General features: G+C 35.7%; 1 pseudogene; it reads left to right on the top strand.

Moving 5' to 3' along the window:
• Window positions 1-3,616: 3,616 nt before the first annotated feature.
• Window positions 3,617-5,559, top strand: LOC113063642 (coxsackievirus and adenovirus receptor homolog; annotated as a pseudogene).
• Window positions 5,560-13,665: the final 8,106 nt, after the last annotated feature.

Here is a 13,665-nt window from a genome sequence, read left to right as displayed (position 1 = left end):
TATATATATATATATATATATATATATATATATATATATATATATATATATATATATATATATATAACCTTTAAGATACTTTATTAAAGAATACTTTTGTCTATGTATGAAATATTCTACTGTCCACTTGTATAGAAATATATATTTGCTGAAGTGATTTTCTCTCTATGTAATAAAAGCATGTACTGTATGTATATATGCTTACATCAGGGTTTGTCTAAGCTGCTATGGACACCTAATCCATTCCACTGCGGTTATGAGATCTCTTTGTAGCTATTAATTTATTAATCTGCCATTACTAAAGGTAATCACGGGTCTCTACCTTCCTGATGCCTTCCATAACAACGATTATCTGAGATGACTAATAAGGATGACATTATGGTTTTTATAATAACTAAGAAACCGAAGACAATGTCTGGAAATTGTGGTACTATTAATGCCTTTCTAAATCTGTTGTACTAAACCTAGTTAGTTTGCATGATGCAGTATATTGATCAGTAGGATTGCAGTAAATGTGGTTATTTTGATAACACACTACATGTGAAGAGTCTGTACTGTATATTTTGGTCTAAAATGCTCTAGTGTGATATTTTGGCATTTTATAATAAATGTAAATTAAGTAATACATCTATTGTAATTGCAATCTCTGTTTTAATTGACTTTTTATTCGTTAAAATGTCCGAATGCTGAAAAAGTGTACACACATTGCATTGTCTGTCAGAAATGGCCTCAGCTGAAGTCCATTTAGCACAGTGGCTTTCAAACTCAGGTCTGCAAAGGGGTAGAAAGGGGTCTACAGAAAATCCATAAAAATATTTTGTTAAAATATTTGTTTCCCAGTTAATATTGAGCACTAATGTTTTTTCCCAATATACAGGTGCTTCTCAGTGAATTAGAATGTCATGAAAAAGTTCATTTTATTTCAGTAATTCAACTCAAATTGTGAAACTCTGGTATTAAAATAAATTAATTGCACACAGACTGAAGTAGTTTAAGTCTTTGGTTCTTTTCATTGTGATGATGTAGGCTCACATTTAACAAAAAAACACCAATTCACTATCTCAACAAATTAGAATACTTCATATAACCAATAAAAATATATATATTTTTTTTTTTGTGAATCGTTGGCCTTCTGGAAAGTATGTTCATTTACTGTACATGTACTCAATACATGTACAGTTATGTATAATTTTATAATGTATAATTCAAAGTGATGTATTAAGAATAATAATATTTCTTGAGCAACTAATCAGCAAATTGGAATGATTTTCATTTCAACATTTCAATGATTTGATATTTACAGGAATAAATTACATTTTAGAAATAGAAAACAGTTACTTCCCAATGGGATCATCACATTTGTGGTTCTGTGCCATAAAGCTCTGATTCAGCAGATGCTTACTTATTGAACACTACAGGGACTATTCACTGTTTGGAGGGACAGTGAGAAAGAAAGAGAGAGGGGGGGAGGGAGGGTGAGCTATAAAGGGAGAGAGAACGTGAACTACACGCTTTTATGCCGAATAACCCATTTATGCCTGTCCAGTCAGTGCCTGTGAGGTTTGAAGGGGGAAACACACTGACCTGTATGGAGGAAAGTGCACACCGATCCTCTGTGATGGGCTGTACAGAATGGAGACACCTCTGGCTGGCCTGCTTTTCTTCAATATGGTGCGTTGTTTTCATTGTTAATATTAGGCTGTTAAATATGATGGAAAAAAAGTGACCTGGGCAGAAGAAAATTTTAAAAAACAGTACAGAACTTCTGCTTTATCATTTTCAGAAAGCTGATTTTAGTTTTTGCACATTTTAAAACCAGGGTTAGCATACTGTAACACACTATACCAACGTTGTTCATTTTACACAACCTTTAGAAATCAGTCCATTTGATGTGAAATGTTTAAATGAAGTATCATAAAACCGGTGTGCAACAAATATCACAATGATCATCTTAGCTTTTTGTAATGGGTGTTTTAAATGTAATGTTACAGTAATAGAAATATTTGTAATTTGGGTCAGTTTTTTTTTTTTTTTTGAAGAAATGAACTCCATTGTTTTCTCTGTTGGTGTACTTGTCCTTGCCAAGGCTGTCAGCTGTAATGAAGACCTCAGAGTCACTGTGCTTTCCCACACACACACACACAAACCTGAGGTTGGCAGGGTAGTGGGATCATCATTACAGTAATGAGACAGCCATTGAGATGGAGGGAGAGGGCTTGAGATCTACACAATAGACCTGTGTAATAAATGGGCCTGCAAGTGAGGTATCATTGCCAATAGTTGATCCTGCTTGAGTGGTTCCCTCCACTTCATCCAGTTACAGTCTGGATGACTGTAAGAGAGTCTGGTCTTGAGGTTGATCGAGGAGATTCTGTCACGTTGCCCTGTCTGTTCTATACCATGATGCCCTTGTTCAGACTTAGCATCATCTGAACTCTAACCCCAACTCCCACATACAGGTATTGGTCTATTGATCGGTCTATCAATCTATCTTAACTGATAACAACACAGGGGAACAATACTGAATGAGTCACTTTCAGAGTTTTTCCCTCCCCTGATGAACAATTAAAATACTGACAGCCATTCAAAATCCAGCCAACTTTAAAGCATTGAACTTAAGGATACAGTCCTGCAAAAAATGAAAATTCTGTCCTTTCGAACTCAACACAATGTTGTGTTGATTCAGACTTTCTTTTTTTCTGCAGAACACAAACAGGCTTTCTGCTGGTTTTATTAAGTTACATTTAATACTTTTTTAAGGTAAAGAATATTTGAGAAATGAATTGAAAGAAATAAAACATGTTTTCAAAGTAAATGTCTAGGGAGAAGCACACACTGAGTTGTATTAGCAACACATGTAACTTCCAACTAATTCCCCATACACACACACACACACACACAATGCATAAAAATACTATTCCTCTGCTCCCAACCAATAGAACATTAAAATTGGGTATTTCCATGTTTTCTACAAAACAAAACCGGTAATCGAAGGGTAATGACGTCACTGGCGGGCGACACAATGGACACGGTCTGTACTAGTTAAAATTGCTTATTTATCTTGATTTAAACATTCTTCTAAACATTTGAGATGATAAGACATTTTAAATCATAAAATCTTGCATATTGTGCCTTTAATGATTAAAACAAATATCTATCAGGCTCAGAAAAATCTTGATAGAAATTTGTAAAAAAATAAACTATTTTTTTTTTAACTATTTGTTACATTTTTCAAAACACGTTTTTTTATATGCAATATAATATACTTTTCCCATTCTGATTTAAGACCTTTTTAAGATCTTTCATTGTATTTGTAGTCCATATAATGCGAGTCAATTAACCCTTTTTCCAGAGTAAGCGATGAGCGCCGCCATGATGGATTCTAGCCTCCGTTAGAATGGGGTAAATGAAGAGACCGGCTGAATTAGTTAAACAAACTTTTTAAATATAGCTACATATAAAAATGTGCACAGGGTTAACACCAGAGACTGGAAATGTAAAGCATCTTTCCATTGAGGCAGAGGTGACTTCTGCATTCAGGAAAAAGGTGGATATAGGAACCAAAACGTCTTTTCTCCCTACACAAATATAAAGTCATACAGATTTAGAACGACACATGGGTGAGTAAAAGACTAACACTTTATTTTTTTATTTATGTTGAACTATCACTTCAACATACTGTACCTTAAAACCCAGTGGTCTGGATGCTAATAGAGTTATTATTATTATATCGTTCTTGGTGTTAACTTGATGTGAACAGTCAGGGTAGACCGGTAGACGTGGCTAACGCTGGAGTCTATTGCTGTTTGTACAGCAACCCACCTGAGACAGGAGACCCAGGCATAGGAGACCTCAGCTTCACTGTTTTGGGTATCATATATTATACTGTATCATATTAAGACATACTAATAGTTCTTTCACAGCCAACTAAGCAAAATCACACGAGCTGTCGCACTAAATACAACGCACGAGGTCGAGCTAATCAAACCACAAACAGGACTGCAAGTGTGATATGGCTTTACACAGTTGTTCAATAACGATACGTTTTGTAAATTGTGTAAATTACATTTTAGACCCAATTTTGCAAGTTAAAACAGTATGTTTTCGCTCTGTAAACGAAAATTAGTCCAAACAAACACAGCAGAACTCCGTTGCTCTGCAGATGGAGGGATCATGAATCGGTTTAATTAATGAATCAATAAAGACAGTTTCTTATGGCCAACTGCTGGCGAAACGAAGTAACCTGTATAAATATAAATGATTCAGACAATTGTAGTTATTCCAATCATCCCAAGTCTGCTTACACAAAAGATAAATAAATAAACAGTGTTGTTTTTAACAAACAAAAACTATTAAAATCAATTATTAATCCAATCGTTATTTGAAATAAAGCTGAACGAAAATAAAACATATTTTAATGCAATTTAAATAAAACAAGTTCATTACTATTCACTTGATGAAATGGAAAAAAAAAAGATGAAAAAATTATGAAGTTGCAGTTCGACAGTTACTAAAATAAATAAATAGGACAGTGAACAGTGTGTGACTGTCCTGTGTGGTGGCGGAAGGCTTTCCCACTGCCCAGGTGATCTGGGAGAAACTAGAATCAGATAAGATGACACTGTCAGTGAACATGGATGTAAAAAAAAATCTTTGTAATGCATTAGGCATGTAGAAACAATCTTTCATACATGTCCCTGTCGCAGGTGATTTGAAGGGCTCTGTGCACATAGCCAGTGTGTCTGTACAGGCCTCTGGACTCTACTGCTGCTCAGTGATCATCCTCCTTGGAACTACACATGTAAGTCTCTCTGTACTACAGGTTTGGATTGACGTGAGAGTGAGTTAATGAGAGAATGTTTATTTTTTTTGTGAACCTGTAGCTCCAGATAACTCTCCAGGCATCCTGCAGGGGGTGCTGCTGAGTGTCTCTCGATGGCCCTGCTCCTGCTGGCTCTGATGGTGCTGGTGCTCCACCGTTCGGCACAAGAGAGCAAATGGAGGAACAGCCATGAGGAAGATGAGGGCTATAATGAGGTCAAATACACCCACTTTCATTAAACACTTCTTGTGCCTGAATCCGAATCCGGTATTTAGAAAGGTAATGACATGTACTACGGCACCCCTAAAAAGAACAAATACGAGATATACGTATATATTATATTTCAATGCTTTCTCTCACAGTTATATCGTTGGGTAATTATCCTGTATATAAATTGCGGGCATCATTAATATGCAGGACATTGAGATCACTTATGAAATTGCGTTTGCTTTTTACTTTCACTTTCGAGATTTGTGTTCACACATAGCAGTGAAAACATTCGCCATTGTCCAATCAGTTATCTCTCCTTACCTCTCTGTGTGGTAAGTGAAATGTTATGTACTGTTATGTAAAAGGCAACAGCTAACAAGCGGCTAACCACTCAGAACACATTATTTGTTTTCCGTGCCTTTCCGAATGGATTCACTTTTCGGGCACATCCCTAGGTGACTGTTGTAAATAAATGTAATTTTTGGTCCTGAGGTGAATAAATCACATGCCAAAGAAACTGTAAAATACATGTGAATTGCATTAAGCCCAGAATATTCATTTAGGGGCTGTCTTTTATCGTTTTTGTTTTATGCTCAATAACGTAAGAACATTGTCAAGGAATTACAAATAGATACATATAATAAAACAAAGAAAACAAAACAAGGATTATAAAAAAAAAAAGATGTTAAGAAAGAGACGCAAGAATACAAACACTGCCACAATTGATACAATAACATACAAACATTAAACGTACAGTATGGGATTTTTGGCCACCAGGGGTCACTCAATCAAAATAATAACATAAGACGTACTTTGATGACGTCGGGTAAGAGCGTAGGCCCATGGAAGTTGTTGTTCACTGGAACACGCGCTCTGTCGCTCCCTATCATTCCTCAGTCATTCTAACTTAGTAATTTGACAATCAAGTCTTTTCCAACGGAGAGATATATGAATTATGAGACCCCTATCAAATCAATATTCCATCTAGCTAGTAGTAATATATGTTAAAAAAACACGGTCGCCTTTCGTTAATAATTATAATTATACTATGATATCGAACAAGATAGTGAACTGCATTTGAAGCTACTTTATCCAGCTAGATATAGAACAAATGTAGATTTACATTATACTATACATGAGAGCTAGTCCGTCTGCGTTTTACACAAGACATCATCGTTTCACAAAATATACGGATAGATACAGTTAGTTGAATGGATGCATACCTGTTTATCAGAATGCAAGCAAGTTCGGCATCTCTCTGTAGTTTCAGCTTGTCACGAAACTCTATCTCGGAAATGCAACTCTAATATTTACCCGTGTCTTGTTTCTTATCTTGTCCCAAAACCTTCTCGGGTCATTTATTTCACCCGTACGTTTGCGCTTCACAGAACGTGCAGGCAAAGCATAATCATGATCCATAACTAAGTTATTGATTGAGGTATAAATACGAATATAAACAATATAAATATAAAATATAATAGTCTCGATCAAGGCTACTACTACTTTTTCTTCTTCGTCTCGTCTTTGCTTCTGTTCACCTTTGTATTTGGCAGTTCCGCAGGAAGTTAGATAAACTAGAGGGGTCAAAGTTTATAAGACACCATAGACGGGCGACAAAATGGAAATAAAGAAACGTGCCGTGTCTTCTAATTAAACTATAATTTCTCCGGATTTGAAAGTTCGTGGAAACTGTCGGGATAATGTATTGTAAGTACACCACTAAAAATATATATATAACATAGATATAGTGATTTCTGCTATTTTTAAAGCAGAAAAATTACATATTGCGCCTTTTATATACAGGGAAAGCTTTTAAATGCATGTTTTTTCTTTAAACATTTCTTCTTAATATTTTATAAATCTTATGGATTTAAGAAGTGATATTAATTCAGTTTTAAAATGGGGATAAGTCCTTTTAAAAAAAAAACTGATTGTGTTTCAGATGTAATAGAATTCAGATTCAATTTTAATCTATTGGCATAAACCGAAGTCAGAATTTTATAATCTACAGTAAGAAGCGTAATCGGGCACCAGTTGTCAATAGAAAGAGTGTTTTTGTTGGGTTTAGGAATGAGGGAAATAATCCCTTTTTTCATAGTTACTGTCATCTCTCCCTGAGTGATGCATTCGTTGTTGAGTAAACGGCGTTTAATAATATAATGAGTGTAAATTCTATGGTAAGTCCATCGATGCCCAGAGATGTACCTTTTTTCATTGAATGAAGTGCTTTCCACAATTAGTGTTCCTGTAGCTCAGTTGGTAGAGCATTGTGTTATTGAGAGCAAGGTTGGGGGTTTGATTCCCCGGGAACACATGATAGGTAAAAATTGATAGCCTGAATGCACTGGAAGTCTCTTTGGATAAAATGCATAAATTTAATTAATCACAATTAATATCCAAATCATAATGAGATTCATCATGATCATTAATAGCAGGGATAAAGCACTGTATTTTATCTATAAATGTATCACAGCTATTAGCATCGAAATTAGAAGAGTAAAGGTTACTATAACATTTTGTAATAGATTTAGAAATCTGAATGGCATCTTTGCAAATGACTCCATCAATATTAAAGGCAGTAAGAGCTTCTTTCTTTCCATGTCTTTTTTCAAGCACAAAGAAGTAGCTAGAATTTTTCTCACCTTCTTCTAGCCACTTGGCTCTTGATCTTATAAACGCCCCCTTGGCTAATTCTAAATGAAGTTCATAAATTTGCTAATTTATACTATTCAGCTCTTGAGCTTTTGAGATGTTCTCTTTTAATAATAACTCATTTAACCGACAAATCAGATTAGATTCTGACTGATGTCTACTGGATTTTAATTCTTTACATTTTGTAATGGCAATTCCAATTTTTCTTTGTAACCATTATGTACATCAGTAAATAATTATTTTGCAAGGTTTATAACCCTATCATTGAATTTGCTATCCTTTAATAAAGTATTATTAATTATCCTATAGTCCCACAATTTAGAATTAAGACAATACAATTTGCTTATGATCTGTTAGTGGAGAAAAAGCATGAGAAATATCTTTAGTAAGATGAATTGACGAGGAGATTTAAAAAAAATCTATTCTAGAATGAAGAGATACATTTTTATTGGACCAAGTATAATCCTGGGAATCTGGGTTATAAAATCGCCATGCATCAGTCAAAGAAAGATCAGAACACAAAGAGAGAATTAAGTAATTTCTCACTGCAACATTGCTAGGCCTTTGGGGGATATCTATCTAAAGCATCATCCATGCACTCAAGTCAACTCCTAAAATAACATAAGAACCTTTATATTCAGTAAGTAGTTATCTGACTTTAGCAGAGATTTGAGGAAAAAGAATCTTAAAAAAAGAGGAATGAGAGTTAAACCCATAGATTTATTAGAGGAATGAGAGTTAAACCCATAGATGTAGCATAAAATCAAATAAAAAAAGTGTTGTCTTGCTTAACTTAACTTGCTTAACTTGCTTAAATTTGTGTATGAGACTCATGATCTCTGCAGAATGGCTACTGCCATGACTGGCAAAAATGGTATTTCCACATTGTGACTTCGAGAATGTGAGATCTACAGCTTCAGAGTGAGTTTCTTGTAGAAAAAGAAAATCTGCATCACTTAAAAAAAAAATAGCTTTCTTTTTAACAATATCATGTAATCCCTTGACATTCAGAGACAGAATAGACAAAGACCTAAGCGTAAAAACCATAAGAACAAAAAAATATGAACAACCTGGAAACTGAGAGGAAAATTCACAACAGATAAGAAAACTCCCAAGAATTTAAGAAACACTTAATTTAAAGGTGCAGTAGGGAACTTTTGTAAAAAAATATTTTTTACATATTTATTAAACCTGTCATTATGTCCTGACAGTAGAATATGAGACAGATAATCTGTGAAAAAATCAAGCTCCTCTGGCTCCTCCCAGTGGTCCTATTGCCATTTGCAGGAATACCATCGCTCCCGGTAAAAAACAACCAATCAGCGCTGCGGTCCGTAACTTTGTTTGTGTTCAAAATGTAGAAAAATGTATATAATAAGCGAGTACACCATGAATCCATTCTCCAAACCGTGTTTTTGGCTTGTCCTGAATCACTAGGGTGCACCTATAATAAGTGTTTATATTCTGACTATTTTAGATTGCTTCGGGGGTACCGCGGCGGAGTAACCCAGTACCTTTGTGATTCTTCATAGACATAAACAGAGAGAAGTAGTTCCGGCTACGATGTTCTTCCGCAAGACGCAAGCAGTTCTGTTTATTAACCGCTAGAGCGTCAAAAGTTCCCTACCGCAGCTTTAAGCAACAAGGGAGATGTAGCTAACAACTTATCGAACACTTTAAACACCATGCAAATCCAGCAAAAAGAAAAAAAACTAAGAAATAAAGTGCCAAGTAGAGATATACACATCCAAGTTAACTTTATCAATAAAAAATAATAAGAATAATAAGAAAATAATAGCTTAAATATAAAGTATAAAGAATAGAAGTAAAACAATAATAAACAAAAATAGAGGTAAATAAAAATTAATAAATAAAAAAAAAATAAGACTACTAGGTAGACAGCCTAGTAAAGGATCAACATTAAGTAAATGTTATGTACAGGTGCTGGTCATATAATTAGAATATCATCAAAAAGTTGATTTATTTCACTAATTCCATTCAGAAAGTGAAACTTGTATATTCATTCATTACACACAAACTGATATATTTCAAATGTTTATTTATTTCAATTTTGATGATTATAACTGACAACTAAGGAAAATCCTAAATTCAGTAATTCATTGTGAAAAGGTTCAATACTGAAGACTGGTGCCACACTCTAATCAAGTAATTAACTCAAAACACCTGCAAAGGCCTTTAAATGGTCTCTCAGTCTAGTTCTGTAGGCTACACAATTATGGGGAAGACTGCTGACTTGACAGTTGTCCAAAAGATGACCATTGACACCTTGTACAAGTAGGGCAAGACACAAAAGGTCATTGCAAAAGAGGATGGCTGTTCAAAGAGCTCTGTGTCCAAGCACATTAATAGAGAGGCGAAGGGAAGGAAAAGATGTGGTAGAAAAAATGTATAAGCAATAGGGATAACCGCACCCTGGAGAGGATTGTGAAACAAAACCCATTCAAAAATCTGGGGGAGATTCACAAAGAGTGGACTGCAGTTGGAGTCAGTGCTTCAAGAACCACTACGCACAGACGTGTGCAAGACATGGGTTTCAGGTGTCAGATTCCTTGTCAAGCCACTCTTGAATAACAGAGAGCGTCAGAAGCATCTCGCCCGGGCTAAAGACAAAAAGGACTGGACTGCTGCTGAGTGGTCCACAGTTATGTTCTCTGATGAAAGTCAATTTAGCATTTCCTTTGGAAATCAGGGTCCCAGAGTCTAGAGGAAGAGAGGAGTGGCACACAATCCACGTTGCTTGAGGTCCAGTGTAAAGTTTCCACAGTCAGTGATGGTTTGGGGTGCCATGTCATCTGCTGGTGTTGGTCCACTGTGTTTTCTGAGATTCAAGGTCAACGTAGCCATATACCAGGAAGTTCTAGATCATTTCATGCTTCCTGCTGCTGACCAATTTTATGGAGATGCAGATTGAATTTTTCACCTGCACACAGTGCAAAAGCTACCAGTACCTGGTTTAAGGACCATGGTATCCCTGTTCTTAATTCGTAATTCAGACAAAAGGAGCCCCAACTAAGTACTGAGTGCTGTACATGCTCATACTTTTCATGTTCATACTTTTCAGTTGGCCAAGATTTCCAAAAAATCCTTCCTTTGTATTGGTCTTAAGTTTGGTAATATTCTAATTTTATGAGATACTGAATTTGGGATTTTCCTTTGTTGTCAGTTATAATAATCAAAATTAAAAGAAATAAAAATTTGAAAAATATCAGTCTGTGTGTAAAAAATAAAATAAAAATTCTAGGCTACAAGCTCCAGTTCTCAAAAATCCCAGGAACCAATGTTCTGTATATGTTTAATGGCCTTATTCAAGTGATTTAATATTTGTAGTTTTTCACTAACTATGCATACATTTTTTTCCCCTCAAAAACACAATAATGTACATACAGTATTGTTCAAAATAATAGCAGTACAATGTGACTAACCAGAATAATCAAGGTTTTTCGTATATTTTTTTATTGCTACGTGGCAAACAAGTTACCAGTAGGTTCAGTAGATTCTCAGAAAACAAATGAGACCCAGCATTCATGATATGCACGCTCTTAAGGCTGTGCAATTGGGCAATTAGTTGAATTAGTTGAAAGGGGTGTGTTCAAAAAAATAGCAGTGTGGCATTCAATCACTGAGGTCATCAATTTTGTGAAGAAACAGGTGTGAATCAGGTGGCCCCTATTTAAGGATGAAGTCAACACTTGTTGAACATGCATTTGAAAGCTGAGGAAAATGGGTCGTTCAAGACATTGTTCAGAAGAACAGCGTACTTTGATTAAAAAGTTGATTAGAGAGGGGAAAACCTATAAAGAGGTGCAAAAAATGATAGGCTGTTCAGCTAAAATGATCTCCAATGCCTTAAAATGGAGAGCAAAACCAGAGAGACGTGGAAGAAAACGGAAGACAACCATCAAAATGGATAGAAGAATAACCAGAATGGCAAAGGCTCAGCCAATGATCACCTCCAGGATGATCAAAGACAGTCTGGAGTTACCTGTAAGTACTGTGACAGTTAGAAGACGTCTGTGTGAAGCTAATCTATTTTCAAGAATCCCCCGCAAAGTCCCTCTGTTAAAAAAAAGGCATGTGCAGAAGAGGTTACAATTTGCCAAAGAACACATCAACTGGCCTAAAGAGAAATGGAGGAACATTTTGTGGACTGATGAGAGTAAAATTGTTCTTTTTGGGTCCAAGGGCCACAGGCAGTTTGTGAGACGACCCCCAAACTCTGAATTCAAGCCACAGTACACAGTGAAGACAGTGAAGCATGGAGGTGCAAGCATCATGATATGGGCATGTTTCTCCTACTATGGTGTTGGGCCTATTTATCGCATACCAGGGATCATGGATCAGTTTGCATATGTTAAAATACTTGAAGAGGTCATGTTGCCCTATGCTGAAGAGGACATGCCCTTGAAATGGTTGTTTCAACAAGACAATGACCCAAAACACACTAGTAAACGGGCAAAGTCTTGGTTCCAAAACAACAAAATTAATGTTATGGAGTGGCCAGCCCAATCTCCAGACCTTAATCCAATTGAGAACTTGTGGGGTGATATCAAAAATGCTGTTTCTGAAGCAAAACCAAGAAATGTGAATGAATTGTGGAATGTTGTTAAAGAATCATGGAGTGGAATAACAGCTGAGAGGTGCCACAAGTTGGTTGACTCCATGCCACACAGATGTCAAGCAGTTTTAAAAAACTGTGGTCATACAACTAAATATTAGTTTAGTGATTCACAGGATTGCTAAATCCCAGAAAAAAAAAATGTTTGTACAAAATAGTTTTGAGTTTGTACAGTCAAAGGTAGACACTGCTATTTTTTTTAACACACCCCTTTCAACTAATTGCCCAATTGCACAGCCTTAAGAGCGTGCATATCATGAATGCTGGGTCTCATTTGTTTTCTGACAATCTACTGAACCTACTGGTAACTTGTTTGCCACGTAGCAATAAAAAATATACTAAAAACCTTTTATTATTCTGGTTAGTCACATTGTACTGCTATTATTTTGAACAATACTGTACATGCTGCTCACATATTATTATAGCCCAGTTTGTGCTGATTACAGTGAGATTAGACTTTAAGCCATTTAGATATTTATAAGAAACTGAAAAAAAGAACAAATGTCAGGGTATGACAAAACTTCTCCAGGGCCCAAAAATATCCTTAGACTCCAAGTCCAAGTCATTGTGGATTAATGCTTATTGGACACATGAACCATTTCAAATGATTCAGCTCAATTTGGTGAACTGGTTCAAGAAGATCTGGTTACATCAAGTGATTCATTTGCGAACCGGACATGGAAGAGAAGACAATGATGAATAAAGTCATAGTTTTTGCTATTTTTGGACCAAAATGTATTTTTGATGCTTCAAAAAATTCTAACTGACCCTCTGTCACATGGACTATTTTGAATATGTTTTTATTATCTTTCTGGACATGGACAGTATACCGTACACACAGCTTCAATGGAGGGACTGAGAGCTCTCGGACTAAATCTAAAATATCTTAAACTGTGTTCCAAAGATGAACATGAGGGTGAGTCATTAATGACATAATTTTAATATTTGGGTGAAGTAACCCTTTTAAGGTCCCGTTTTTCGCGCTTTTTTGAAGGTTTGATTGTGTTTACAGTGTGCAATATAACATGTGTATAAAAAAAAAAAAAAAAAAAAAAAGTATTTTTCGTAAAGTATTTTTCACACAATTCATCTGTATACCTCTGTTTTCACTGTCACAAAAACGGGCTGATGACTTCCTTGTTCTATAAAGTCCCTCCTTCAGAAATACATAACGAATTCCGATTGGGCCAGTGGTTCCTGAGTTGTGATTCGACAGCAGCTGAGAGCAGGTTGACCTCCTGGAAACGCGATTGGACTGGTTTTGAGAAGCAAGTTGGCAGGAGCATGTGCTGGAGATGTACCTATAATCACAGGAGCATTTTTACTGACGAGATGCGCATGAAAA

The sequence above is a fragment of the Carassius auratus genome, chromosome 46 (assembly GCF_003368295.1).
Source record: "Carassius auratus strain Wakin chromosome 46, ASM336829v1, whole genome shotgun sequence".
Classification (NCBI taxonomy): domain Eukaryota; kingdom Metazoa; phylum Chordata; class Actinopteri; order Cypriniformes; family Cyprinidae; genus Carassius; species Carassius auratus.
The sequence above is the reverse complement of the archived record's forward strand: the minus strand, read 5'-3'. Positions and strand labels throughout refer to the sequence as shown.